At 38.3% G+C, this 13,655-nt stretch overlaps 2 pseudogenes across 1 annotated transcript in view; both read left to right on the forward strand.

Annotated features, from left to right (window-relative positions):
* Positions 1–7,078, forward strand: part of LOC111346482 (NLR family CARD domain-containing protein 4-like) — a 28,540-nt pseudogene extending 21,462 nt beyond the window's left edge. The window contains exons 8-9 of the transcript XR_015998313.1: positions 4,586–4,593; positions 6,732–7,078. The product of XR_015998313.1 is annotated as an NLR family CARD domain-containing protein 4-like (transcript). The remainder of the gene's footprint in view (positions 1–4,585; positions 4,594–6,731) is intronic.
* Positions 453–3,852, forward strand: LOC148735968 (uncharacterized; annotated as a pseudogene).
* Positions 7,079–13,655: the final 6,577 nt, after the last annotated feature.

The raw sequence follows: 13,655 nt of genomic DNA on the forward strand, positions 1-13,655 counted from the left end.
GATTTGAAGAAAAAGAATGGTGAAGATTAAAATAAGTGATTTCAAAATTACGTGATATTTCTCGAATACACAATGACTTAAAAAAACTTTGGGAGTTCATTCGATTGGTCCTTGCTTTGCTTGTGTAGTTACGCCTTACATAAGAGAGAGAAAAAAAGACGAATTGTGAGAATTTTTCTCTGACCCAACTCCTCTGCTCAATTTGAATTTTTGAAAGTGTTCGGCTTCTGTTGTTACTGTGGGATGCTTTTATTTGGGTTTGATCATTTGCAAGAAAGAATTGTTCAACTCGTACATGCTTTGAATTTTATGAAGTTGTTCCCTATAATCTGTGCTGGTATTTGTTCGCTTTTGCTTTCAGGAAACATTAACCCATTAAAAATATAAGTAAAAAAACAAAATGGACTTTTTCCTTTTTAAAATTCAAGTGCATTTTTTAAAAAGCGAAAGTCATGTTGATTCTATTGTCATGTCTTGACTTCTTTAAGGTTTGTACGGATTATAGGAAAAACTAAAATCTAAAACTCATGCTCCAAAACCTTTAAAGTGTCTTAAACCAAAATATAAGGGTAAACCCTCACAAGCACAGAATAAGGAACAACATGTTACGGGAGGAAAGAAGACAGGCGTGCACGAAATTCGACGGGTAATATTTTCTCAGTTTCTTTTCTTAAAAGGGGGAAGAGAAGCAACTTTTAACTCGTATTGCAAAAAGGGAAGGTGGAAAAAAGGAGGAAAAATATTGAGAAAAAGCTTTTCAGATGGGTCACCTCTGACAAACGCTTCGGCTTGTTGTTTCCATCCTGATATACAAAATTATAGAAAAATTGTCACGTCGTAAACAAAATAAAGCGCCTTCACAGTATCTTTCAGCGTATAAATTTATCAAACTATTCAAGGATAAAAAGCATTTTGGAGGTCTACTATACATTAACATCTTTTTTAGCTAAAAGTTCTATAGCATTATTGAAGCTTTGCTGTGCGTCAAGCACTGTGAGTGCCCCACTGAAAACAAACAAAAAGCAAAACAAATCATTTAAAAAGACGCCACACGCGACCACTAGTCAAACTTGGCACTGTACGACTAAATTATCATTTACTCGCTGTTGGATGGTTTCCTTAAAATCTGTCCGGGTCGCACAAATAAAGCGGCGAAGATGTCGAAAAATAACAGAATAACGCTTCGACCAACGAATTAATGACGGCGAAGAATACCAATATTTAGAGAACGATCCGGTCGCCCTTTCATCAAAGATGACGAGACTCAGGGAGCCGTAAAAACCACATGATGAATGGCGGTAAACAAGAGAAAAGGAAAAGTTTTACGTACCTAACATCGCTTCTCCACGTGCGAAAAAGGATAGCGGGTAAAATTACTACTGAAGGATTATGGTCTACATGGCATACAAAAAATGAGGAACTGAACGGAACGGATTACAACAAAAAGCGCCGGTGTTGAGGAATAGCCTTAACATTCTCATCTATCACTTGGATTCTTTTTTCTTTGGCTTCACTGCTCATGTTTTGTAACAGTGTCAGGTGATCGCAATGCCATCGGTTTCCCGCGTCACGAAAGCTCATTTTGGAAGAAAAACTAAAGAACAACGTTGTTGATAATGAAGTTGTTTAACTTACTACCGTATGTATTTGTCTCTGCTTGGTCTGGCATAAATCCTAAAATATATATATATATTTTAACTTCATTTGGAGTTGGTTCTGTGTACATTTTACGCAGCTTCCCATGTTTCTGTGCCATCGCTGAGCATAAACAACTTTTTGATGGGTAAGTCGTATTGCCATCACCGAAATAAGATCTACCTACCTTCATTCGTTGCTGTTTTGTCTTTCCTGTAAAGTGTAGGCCTTTTTTATTCTTCTAATCACAAAACTAAGCAAACCAGAAACTTCTGTAGTATGAAATAATAGGAGGATAGGTTAGGAGGCGTCGGTTAAGCGAATTAAGCACAAGTGTGAACCTTTAAGTTGTTTTTAATTGGTTTTTTTTCTATCATTATTATTTGAGTGTCTCGCATTTTATTCAAACATGCAGTTTTGTCAGAATAGTACGGGTACATCGAAAGGAAAACTATTCGCTTCTGGGTAAGTTAAAAAAAAACGTTACAGCGAGAACACCGGATCATAAGAAAGAAATATTTAGAACTGTCTTACTTTCAGTTATGTAACAGACTTGTTTGTGGAGAAGTGATCTGGAGTAAAAAACCCATTACGTGTAGGCGTCAAAGGTTGGAATAGTATACAATTACTGATTTACCCTCGGGTAGGGAATAAATTAGCCAATACTTTATATGCGGAAATGAAACAATTCAGAAGATATCAGACAGTTTTCTTTCCTTTAAAAAATATACAGTATTTTACTTTATTCTTGTGTTTATTTGTAAACCATCGCCCCTTTTAAATCGCCAAGGATTATCTGAGAACATTTCCCCTGTTGTTAGATATAGTTTTGGTCACTTGTAGCGATTTGAATTCAAAAGTGAATGTTTACTGCTCGCATTTTGGACAAATACATTTAAATGCGTCAAATAATGAGCTTGTGTCAAAAATGTAAGTTGAATGTTACACATAGTTACTGAAACAGATTCTTCTAGCCATAGCAAAGGAAACGTGATACTCTAATAAACGTGGCGGAAAGCAAGGCGCTTTAAATATATCAACTTGTGTGGAATGCAAGTTGAGTGTTACACATAATCAGTGCCGTGGTTGATATTATTACATTTTTTTCTTGTGATAGGAGGTGGAATATTCGGGGGAGAGTTTTACCATACGACTTCTTACAACAGCTGAGCTGAGAAAAGAAGGAATAAGATTCAGAAAAGAGCCAGATGGTGATGATCATGATCATGACGATCATGATGATGACGATGACTTTGAAGATGATGGAAAAGGAGGAGGATGACGACGATGAGGATGATGAATATGACGATAACTATGGTGGTGATGATGATGAGCAGGAGGAGGAGGATAATGATTGCGATGATGGTGATGTTAATCATGTTGAATGAGCGCTCGGGATAAGAGGTTTCTATGGCAACTTATTTAGCGAGTAAGGAGCAGAGTAGTAATTTAGAATAACTTGCCTGTTCTTAAGTTGTGTGCTGTGGCAGCGAGGTAACAAAGAATTAATCTGAAATCTTCGTGAGAAGCAAATCAGAATACAGTGTATACAATGCTCTCTATTGAGATTGTCAATATAATGTAATTTGATCACTCTTCGGTCTGATTGGCTTTTTAACTGTTCAACTTAGCTACGAGTTTATTTAGTGTTCTGGCCAATCAGAACACAAAAAGAATCTCGAAGGTCAATAGTTTGAAAAATGATCGGCATTGATCCTACATATGACCTTTTGGCGCAAAGAAAGAAAGTTGAGTAGAGAAAGTTGAGTAGTCTGTACTAGACCCTCCCTTTTTGGAGATGGTCTAAACGGGGAGAGCTGAAACATTGAAGGGAGCTGCCCCTTCTTTCCCAGACCCCATTTTTCACCCTCCCAATATTTCGATCTACTTTAATAACTGATACCCTGACACAAGCTTTATCGCCAACTGACAAAAATGATTTTTTCTTCCCAAGATAAGCGGCAGACTTTGAGAGAAAGGAGCTGAAGAATATTTTTTGTTGTTGCTTAGATCAGTTCACAGGCAGCGTTGTACAGTCAAGTAGGCTTATTTTTATTCCTTACATTGTTGATGCTTGAAACAGAAAACTGTTGAAAAATCGTTCGTGATCAGAAAAGTTGAAGTCGATACACAGTGTTACAGGCTTAAATACTTGTTTTTGTAAATAGCAATTTAGCTTGGCTTGTTTTAATAAATGTTTTCGCTCTTGTACTCTTACTTTGGTTGATTTATTAAAGAACTTTGTCTTAATTGCTGAAGAAGGTTCACCTGATGTGAGAGTGTTTGATAAAGACAATGGATGCGACCTCTATCCTTGTTGCTCCGATCCGAAAGCACATTTATTGATATTATTTATTGAAATTATTTTACAGCTGAATGCATTTCGCGCTGAATAATATTAGTGTCCGGATTTTGAACTCAAGAGACTATTGCTCGACATGGGTACCCTTAGGGTGTGCGGAAAAGCTGGTTAATTTTCGTGGTTTTATATTTGCGTCATTACCCTTTAATTTCTAGCAGAATCTGATGGCCTGAACTGTGGGATATATACGTCTTTTGCGTTCGACCAACTGACCGACCTTTTTAATGTTGCTTTTGATGTTTTGTTGTTTGTTTATTGCTTTGTTTTTTGCCCGTAAACAACTCTGTGTTATTTCATTCCACAAGCTTCCCATCCTCCCCTTAATTTTCCTACGCTGAACAATTCGATTAGGTGACACTAAGAGTCATGATCACCTTAGCATCCTCTCCTCTTAACTGCTGTGGTATTAATTTTATCAAGCTTTGAAGCGAAGAAACAAACAAAAAAGCCAAAAAAAGAGAGAGACAGTCAAAAGATTGTACGCAGTCTCTCACCCCTCGACCTTTTTCCCCCTTTTTTTTCGCTCTTGCCCCACTAAAGAATATTCCAAACAATTATCACATCCCTTGAACACAGAGTCTACAATAGCCTGTTGGGTTTCGGGCTAAATTTCTCCGGATGGGAATTTTGTTTGCGTGAACTAGTTAATAATTCAAAGAAACAACTCGGGTCTTTTTTCAAATTGGTGTTATGGACAACACAACGGCAATTTTCAGTTTATTTTTGGAATCAAGAACATGTCCATTGACATAAAAAAAAAAAAAAAAAAAATTATATACTAACTAAGCTAAGGTGATTAATTCTTTGCAGTTTACATTAATATAAAAACGGATATGACGCAACTACTTGAAAATCGAACCAATGTTCTTGATAAGGAATATCCTTAGAAGCCTTACATCACACTACACTCTGAGAGGGTGCTAGCGAACCCGCCCAAGACTGGTAACATTTGCAGCGCTCTATCAAAGAATCCCGCCTTTTCAACTTAACAAATGGTAAACACCACAGCGTACACTATTGAGTTATGGGAGCACGCGGGAGGTTGCTAAGCACGAAAGAAGCGTAAGAGTCGCTCGAGGCGATAGCCGAGAGCGACTCTAGCTTCTTGAGTGCTTAGCAAACCTCCCAAGTGCATCCATAACTCAATAGTGTACGCTGTGGTGTTTACCATTTGTTTTATAACATAATATTAACACATTGTAGCTAAAGAGTTCCCTTTTATTTAACAAATCTTACGTGACCAGAAAAAACAAGCGCGCGCGGAAAAATAGTCTTTGCATTTGCTCACGTCAGCAGCGTACACCCATGGGCAAATGGGGCTAAATTGACCAATCAGAGCGCGCGCTTTACTTTGGTTATGTTATAATTCCTGTTGTCTCAAGCTCTCCACTGTCTTCTCCATGCCTTCATTAGATTTCTGCATTTGTGCGAGTCGTTGGTTGAGTGTTTGGTTCTCTTGCATGAAATTTCGTCTTTGTTTTTCAGCTTGTATCATTCTGGCCTTTACCACGTTCTCCATCTGTTCTCCACCGTTGCTTCAGATTCCATCTGTCCACGGAGTCTCTTTGTTTCCTCCTCCTGTTTGGCCTGCAGCATTTCCATCCATTTACCAAACAGGAAAAACAGGTCAGACAGCCATAAGAGAGTCATGATGAAGAACATAAAAGCTTTTACTCTGGTTCCCACTTTGTGCAAACATTATCAAATGTCTCAGTCGCTCAGAATGAATTTCTGTTAAAAAAAACTAAAATAGGATCTGTTCTTGCTTGTATGAATTAACTAAATATACATTTTAAGGTAATTGTAAGTGATAAGGTTTTTATGAGGTAACATTCTCATAACATAGAAATTAGGGAATGGTGAATTTATTTTGGCAGGTCACATAATTACATTGGAATGAAACGAAGAGAGCTGAGCCGTGAAGTTTGTCAGATACTGACACCGGATCAAAATGTCTTACTTCCTTATGACGCTTGCGATTTTCTTGTTGTAAACCTTCGTATCTATTTTTCCTAGAGAAACAATGAAAATTCAAATCAATATAGGCTTTGTCCAGCAGACGACAATATTCTACCGCATGTAAAAATAAAATCATATTCTCTTCCTTAAAACGAAATAATCCAGCCATGTTTTTTGACAAAAACACAAGAAAGGGATGCTGTTATTCCATAGATTCTCCGTTCCTTTATTTTGCTGTAGAACATAAAAAAAACTCCCGTTTAGGTTCCCATTCCCTATTTTCCATTTTGCTTCCCTATCCACAATTTGATATTCCTGATTCCTGATATTCCTGATTTTAAATCTACTAAAAATAAATAAAGGTGTATCATCAGTACCCCAAGTTTTATCTTCTTTTGCTCTCTTTCGGCTTTGGCTGCAATTTCCCGACTCAAGTTCTCGTCGAGTCCTTTAATTGTTTCGGCACGCTTTCCTTACAGTAACCACCAAGAGACTAGAAACTGTTATATTCTCTTATAATTACATAATAATTACTAAGTCCAAGAATCGCAATGTACTTGTGCTAAAGGAACTGCATTCAATTGATACCCATGCATTTTTTGTCTGTGAAACTATTAGGAAAAATATGTAAGATACAGATGAGGAGGCTTCAAACCATAGTTACTACTAACTATGGCTTGAAAATGCAAGTTGAGCGTTACAAATATAATTGGTGCTGTGGTTGATATTGTTGCCTTTTTCCTTTTTTACTTGTGATAGGTGTGGGAATCTTCAGGGGGAAGGAGGACATCCAACGACTTCTTACAAAAGTTGAGCTGAAAGAAAAAGGAATAAGGTTCAGAAAAGAGCCAGGTGATGATGATGATGATGAATTTGACGATAACTGTGGTGACGACGGTGATGAAGATGACGATAACTATGGTGATGTTGATGATGATGAGCAGGAGAAGGAGGATGATGATGACGACGATGATGATGGTGATGATAAAGGTGTTGAGTGAGTGCTTGGAAAAAGGTTTCTATGGGAACTGATATATCGAATACGAGCAGAGTAGTAATTTAGAATAATTTGGCTGTTCTCAAGTCGTGTGTTGTGGCAGCTAGCTAACAAAGATTTAATCTGAAATCTGCATGACAAGCAAATCACATTGCAGTGTATACAATATTCTCTATTGAGATTGTCATGATAATGTAATTTGGTCAGTCTTCTTTCTGACCGGCTTTTTTAAGTGTTCGACTTAGCTGTGAGTTTATCCAGTGTTATGGCAAATCAGAACGCTAAACGAATCTCTCAGGTCATTAGTTTGAAAAACGGTCGGCATTGACCTTTTGGCGCAAAGAAAGAAAGTGGCGTTGAGTAGTCTGTACCAGACTTTCCTTCTTTGGAGACAGTCTAAAGCAGGAGAGCTGAAACATTGGAGGGAGGTACTCTTCCCTCCCAGACTCCATTTATCACTTACCCAATATTTCGACCGTCTCCACTAACTGTGATACCCTGGCAGAAGCTTGATCGCCAGCTGACAAATATTATTTTCTCTTCACAGGAAATACGGACTTGTGAGACGGAGCGGAAGAATGATATATTGAGCTTAGATCTGTTCACAGGCAGCGATGTTCAATCAAGTAGGCTTGTTTTTAAGCCTTCCTTTGTTGATGCTTGAAACTGAAAATTTTTAGAAAATCGGTCGCGATCAGAAATGTTTAAGTCGATACTTGGTATTCCATGCTTCAATGCTTGTTTTGTAAATAGTAATTTAGCTCGGCCTACTTTAATAAATGTTTTCAATATTGTACTCTTACTTTTATTGATTTATTAAATAACATTGTCTCAATTGCTAAAGAAAGTTTAGATGGTGTGAGAGTGTTTGACAGAGACAATAGGTACCACGTCTATCCTTGTTGCTCGGGCTCCGGCGATAGCAAATTTATTGAATTAGTTATTTTACAGCTAAACACATTTCGCGCTGAATAATATTTGTAGCTGGATTTTGAATTCAAGAGAATATACTTCGACACGGGTGCCCCTATGGTATTAGTAAAAGCCGGTGAATTTTCGTGGTTTTATTTTACCTCGTTTCCCTTTAATTTATAGCTGAATTTGACGGCCTGAATTGTAGAATATATACGCATTTTGCGCTCCACCAACCCACCTTTTAAATGTTGTTACTGATGCTTTGTTGTTGTTGGTTTTTTGCTTTGTGTTTTGGCTGTAAACAACCTTTTCGTATCTCTTCCCACAAGCCGCCCGTCCTCCCTTTAATTGTCCTACGCTGAAATATTCGATCAGCAGGCAGCAAGAGTCATTGACTCTTGGCATTAGCATCCATTCCTCTCTACCGCTGTGGCGCTAAGCCTGTCAAGTTTTGAGGCGAAGAAACAAGCAAAAGAAGAAAAAGAAAAAGGAGTGAGAGAGAGAGAGAGAGAGAGAGAGAGAGAGAGAGAGAGAGAGAGAGAGAGAGAGAGGAGAGAGAAAATCAAAAGATTGTAAGCAGTCTCTCTCTTCTCTCCCTTTATCCCCGTTTTCTCTTCGCTGAAGCGCCACTAAAGCAAGCGTGATATTCAAAGTAGTTGTCACATCCTCGTACATAGGGTTCACAATGGCTTATTAGTTTTCGGGCTCAATTCCCCTAAAAGGGGAATTTGTATACACTTGCTAGAAATAATCAGAAGACCCGATTAATGTCTTTTCAAATTATTTTATTTTAGGTCACTTCCAAGTTATTTTACAGTCCAATCGTTATCAGAAAAAACAAACAATTCTCAGTTTATCTTTGAAACCAATGAAATGTCAATTGACATACAAGGGATTCCATATTTTTAAGGTGGTTAATTTGTCACCAATTACGTCAAATCGGAAACGAATATTATGCAACCATAGATAAATCGAATGAGTATTCTTGATAAAAGATTACTTGAGAGGCCTTACATGACGCTACTCTTCGATAGGGTGCTAGCGACCCCACCCAAGACTAGTATTATGTGCAACGCTCTATCAACGAATCCTGGCTTTTCAACTTACTGTTGTCGGCTCTGATTGAGTACCAGCTGTTGTCTCAAGCTCTCCACTGTCGTCTCCATGCCTCCATTTGATTTCTACATTAGTGCAAGTCGTTGGTTGCATGTTTGGTTTTCTTGAATGAAATTTCGTCTTTGTTTTTCAGCTTGCATCATTCTCGCCTTTACCATGTTCTCCATCTGTTGTCGTTGGACTCGCTGCTTCAGCTTCCATGTATTCACGGAGTCTTTTTTTCCTCCTCCTGTTTTTTGTGCAGCATTTCCATCTATTTACAAGACAAAGTTCAGGTCAGACAGCCTAACCCTAACCCTAACCTAGCTATGTTTTACGTGTGTGTTCACAAACTGTAACTGAACAGTTTTGGCTGTTTCTATAGTTCACTTGGTCATAAAAAATTGGAATTATTAAAGATTTTTCCTGACTAAGTCCATCAAAGAAAGCTGGGAAGCACTGTAACTATTATTTTTAGGCATTCAAGGTTTTATGTACAAATATTTATATATATTTATCGCTTACTAATCCGAGGTAGGTCCTTCCATGAAATGAACAAGCTACAGCCTCCATCTGGTGCAAAATATGCTCAAATATATTGGTCATCAGAAATTGTGTAACAACAGGCGTTAGCAAAACTTAAGGAAAGTTTTGAGACGCTAGGAAAAAATAACCAATGTTATTCTCTTGCCTGAAAATGCCTTTTCACAACTTATGATTTTCACCGCGTTCGATTTCGGACCTTTTACTCAGCAGCTTTTTAAATGTATCACAAAGATAAGAAAATATCAGTGGAGTAATTAGAGTTGGTTTTGTTAGAATTCTATCTCAGGAATATCGAAACTCTCATACATTTACACAAACTGATGCTGGGAAAACAATGGACGTATTTTGACAAAGTTCGTGTGAATTCTTTTTATTCTAAAGCGCTGAATGAGACATATTTAAGTAATACCTCCTTACAACCGTCTCGTAGATAAGAACAATGGGCTGTTAACCAGCCACCAAAATTCTTGTATTTTGTTTCGAAACTTTTGTACTGTTTTATTTGTATTGTTCTTTGTCATTTGAATTTCGATATTGGCGTTGGGCACAGCTTTTTTATACGCGATTCTTTGATTATGTATTCCACGAAATTTCATAGATTGACAGAACTTCGTTGTATTGTTATTTCAGCTTACGATCCATAGATTGATTGATTGTGAGATTGATTGTGATTTTCATCGATGATTGTAGTCCGTGGTCGATTGCCTTTCAAGAGTAAAGACTCGTACAAACGGTCAACTTTGGTTTGTTATCTCGATCTGTAAAATAGTCCACAAACGCCTCGTTGACCGCGTCTTGGAGCGACGCCCCACTTAAACTTGAGAATCTAGATTTGTGGTCGCCGCAAATGCTACACTACAGATGTTACCGATGTGAACATGCATCCGCGTATGAACATCAAGACATGTATGGCTGCGTGTGTTGTTATCAGCTATAACTATGTCATAGGCTGACTGGACATTGGGAATCACTCCAGGAGGGTGTTAATGGCCTTCACGTAAAATCCAACTAGGTCAGCCAGACCTGCAAATAGAGTGGGTCATCGAAGGATGGAAAATTAACTTGAAGTTAAAGGACATTTGAGGAAATACTTTGAAGTCAAATTGAAAGTGTCTACTTCAGACAAAAAAGTGTAAAAGTAATTTAAAATTGAAAAAGATGGGACAGTTTTGGAAACGCCGAACAACTCAAGAGTTAGGCCGCCCTTTATAGAAAATTCCAGGGATTAAGCTAATACCTCTAAAATTGTCTTCAAAACATTTTCTTTCTATCTGAAAAATTCTTAGAATTTTGGACAAGTTAGGTGTTGCTCTCTCAAGAGAGATGAAGTTAAATGGAGACCTAACATAATAAGCTTTTCCTCCACCAGTAACTAGTTCAGCCCATCGTTGAGGTTGTGCTTAGGAGTGAGCTCGGGATACTTTTCAACAAGACCTTACACTTTTCTCTCCTCGGCAGAGAAACCTTAACTGTTGACCTGACTTCTGTACGTGTTGATGTTTTCATGAATTCCTCATTTCTAAAAGGTGGACGGAGGTAGTTTCATGGCTACGAAGCCAGGGGAAGAAACGCAAAATGCTTTCAGCTACTTTTTGGGTGTGGCCTGCCTGTTCCATTCATCGTTCCTTGAAAGCCTGTTTGATTAAACAAGGAGCTGGTTTAGAGATCATAAGTCAGCGAGTCTGAGGAGACGAGGGAAAACGTGGCCACACCCTCTAGTTTTTTTTCCCTGTACATTCACGAAATGCTTTGATGTGCTTGCTTCTCGAAGTATTAAAATTTAGTCAAGACCTTGATATCCCGCGAACCAATTTTCAAAACCCTTCTCGCCAAGGATGAAGCAAATTACAAAGTCCTAAGTGTTGTCAAGGTGAACCAATCAATCAGTTCAGTTTTTGTTAATAGGATACAACTAACTTTAAAGCGTAGTCAATTGCAAAATATAGATGAACTAAACAGACATACCAAATTACTATTTAAATTACTAAAAGTGGAAATAAAGCTTTTTAACTCTGGTTTTGGTTGAGTTACATGTAAGAGAACATCTCCATGAGTTTAGACGAGTTGTGATGAGTTGGTTAGGTTTGCCGTTGGAACCAGCAGATTTACAAACGTTCAAGTTAGATCAGACGAGATTAGTAAGCCTGTGCCTCTCTAACAGGGAGAAAATAAAATTCAAAAGTGGGGGTTTTCTTTTGTATGTTGATAACACTCGTCATCCACAGGTAGGTCAACACTACTTCATCGTTAAATCAGAAGAGTTTGGTAAACCTGTGCCTCACTAACAAGGAGAAAATAAAAATCAAGAGTGGGTGTTTTCTTTTGTATGTTGATAACACCCGTGTACATCTCAAGGTCAAGACTACTTCATCAATTAATTAATGGTGAAATGGCGAAATCGTTACTGAAGATCGCACATGTGAACAGAACTACACTAACATTCCCAATTAAAGAACGGCCACTTGACTTGCCGTTTTATTAAAGAGGCCTCAAATTCTTCTAGAAGGAAACAGCAGAGCGAAGCTGGGGAGATCAGATGCTGCTTTGTCGCAGAAATGCATGATTGATTTTCGTTTTATTGCTGTGACCTTATTTTGCTGTTCTTAGTAATTTTTCCAATTTTTTTTTTTGTTAAAGATCAGCAAAATTTTCAATGGAAATGAACCTGAGACAAGAATTTTCTTTTGAATTGATTGATAAATCCAAGGTGGATGATTGCCTGGAATGTCTGCTTGTTAAATCGGAGCGTGATCATCAATATCCTGCAGATGTCCTACCGCGTGTAAATAGCGGCTGATAAGCCCTCCCCCCCCTACTTATAACCTCCCCTTTGTTATAGACCCATTTACCTGTAAACAACAACAAAAAAAATCTGACTACAAGCCCCAAACTAGCTTTTCTTTAAGAGGTAGGAACTCTGTGCTGTTTCAAACTAAAAGTTTGAAAAGTGCTAAACAATAATTTCCATGGTACAAAAGTGCGAAACAATAAATTCCATGGTACATAACTGGTCACAAGCCACTGATGCCACAGGCGCAGCTGTTAGAGTGGTATTTTTCGACTATCGTAAGGCTTTTGATCTTATTGATCACAATTTGCTGGCCAGAAAGATCAAAGCCTTGGACATGCCACGGTGGGTTCGTGTCTGGGTGCTGGATTTTCTGTCAGACAGGAAACACCGTGTCAGGTTGTCATCAGACTGCATGTCAGCGTGGGGCTCTGTCCTCGCCGAGGTACCACAGGGGACCAAGCTTGGTCCCTGGTTGTCCTTATTAATGATCAACGATCTTGAGGTCGACGCGCTCACTTGGAAGTATGTAGACGACACAACTATCGCCCAAACGATACCGCGAGGTTTGACCAGTGATGTACAAAGCGCAGTTTCCGCTGTTGAGGCGTGGTCGATCGAAAATAGGATGGAACTGAACGCGGATAAATGCAAGGAGATGCGCATTGACTTTAAAAGGAACACTCACAATTTTCCACCAATTGTGATTAATGGCAAGGAACTATCAGTATCACACATTGCAAAAATCCTAGGAGTCACTATTAGCTCAGATTCAAAATGGAACGAACATATTTCAGAGTGCATTAAGAAAGCGAACAAGCGCCTTTATTTTATTGTTCTTCTAAAGCGCGCAAACGTTCCACTGAGCGACATTATAAATTTTTATTGCACCGTGATAAGATCTGTTTTAGAGTACTGTGCGCCAGTTTTACCATCACGCGCTCCCACAGTATCTTAGTGACGACATTGAACGAGTGCAAAAGAGAGCGCTCTCCATCATTTGTCCTTATGCGTCATATTTCGAATGTTTGGCCAGGTTCGACTTAGAAACCTTGCACGCGAGACGCGTGGCTCTGTGTAACAAGCTTTTCGAGTCTATCACGTCATGCCCGGATCACAAACTCGTGCCTGTCTTACCTCCTAAGAGAGAATACAGATATAATCTAAGACAGTCCAGGGCTTACGCCATGCCCCGTACACATGCAAATCGGTTTAAGAACACTTTTATTCCAAGTATGTGTACATAAAATTCTTTTTTAGACTAGTTTGTACATATTCATATATAGAGAGTTTTTCGCATTTGTGGTTTTATTATAATTTCAATTGTATTTATTCCTAGTTCTAAGTAATTGTAACGC

The sequence above is a fragment of the Stylophora pistillata genome, chromosome 3, assembly GCF_964205215.1.
Source record: "Stylophora pistillata chromosome 3, jaStyPist1.2, whole genome shotgun sequence".
NCBI classification, from domain to species: Eukaryota; Metazoa; Cnidaria; class Anthozoa; order Scleractinia; family Pocilloporidae; genus Stylophora; species Stylophora pistillata.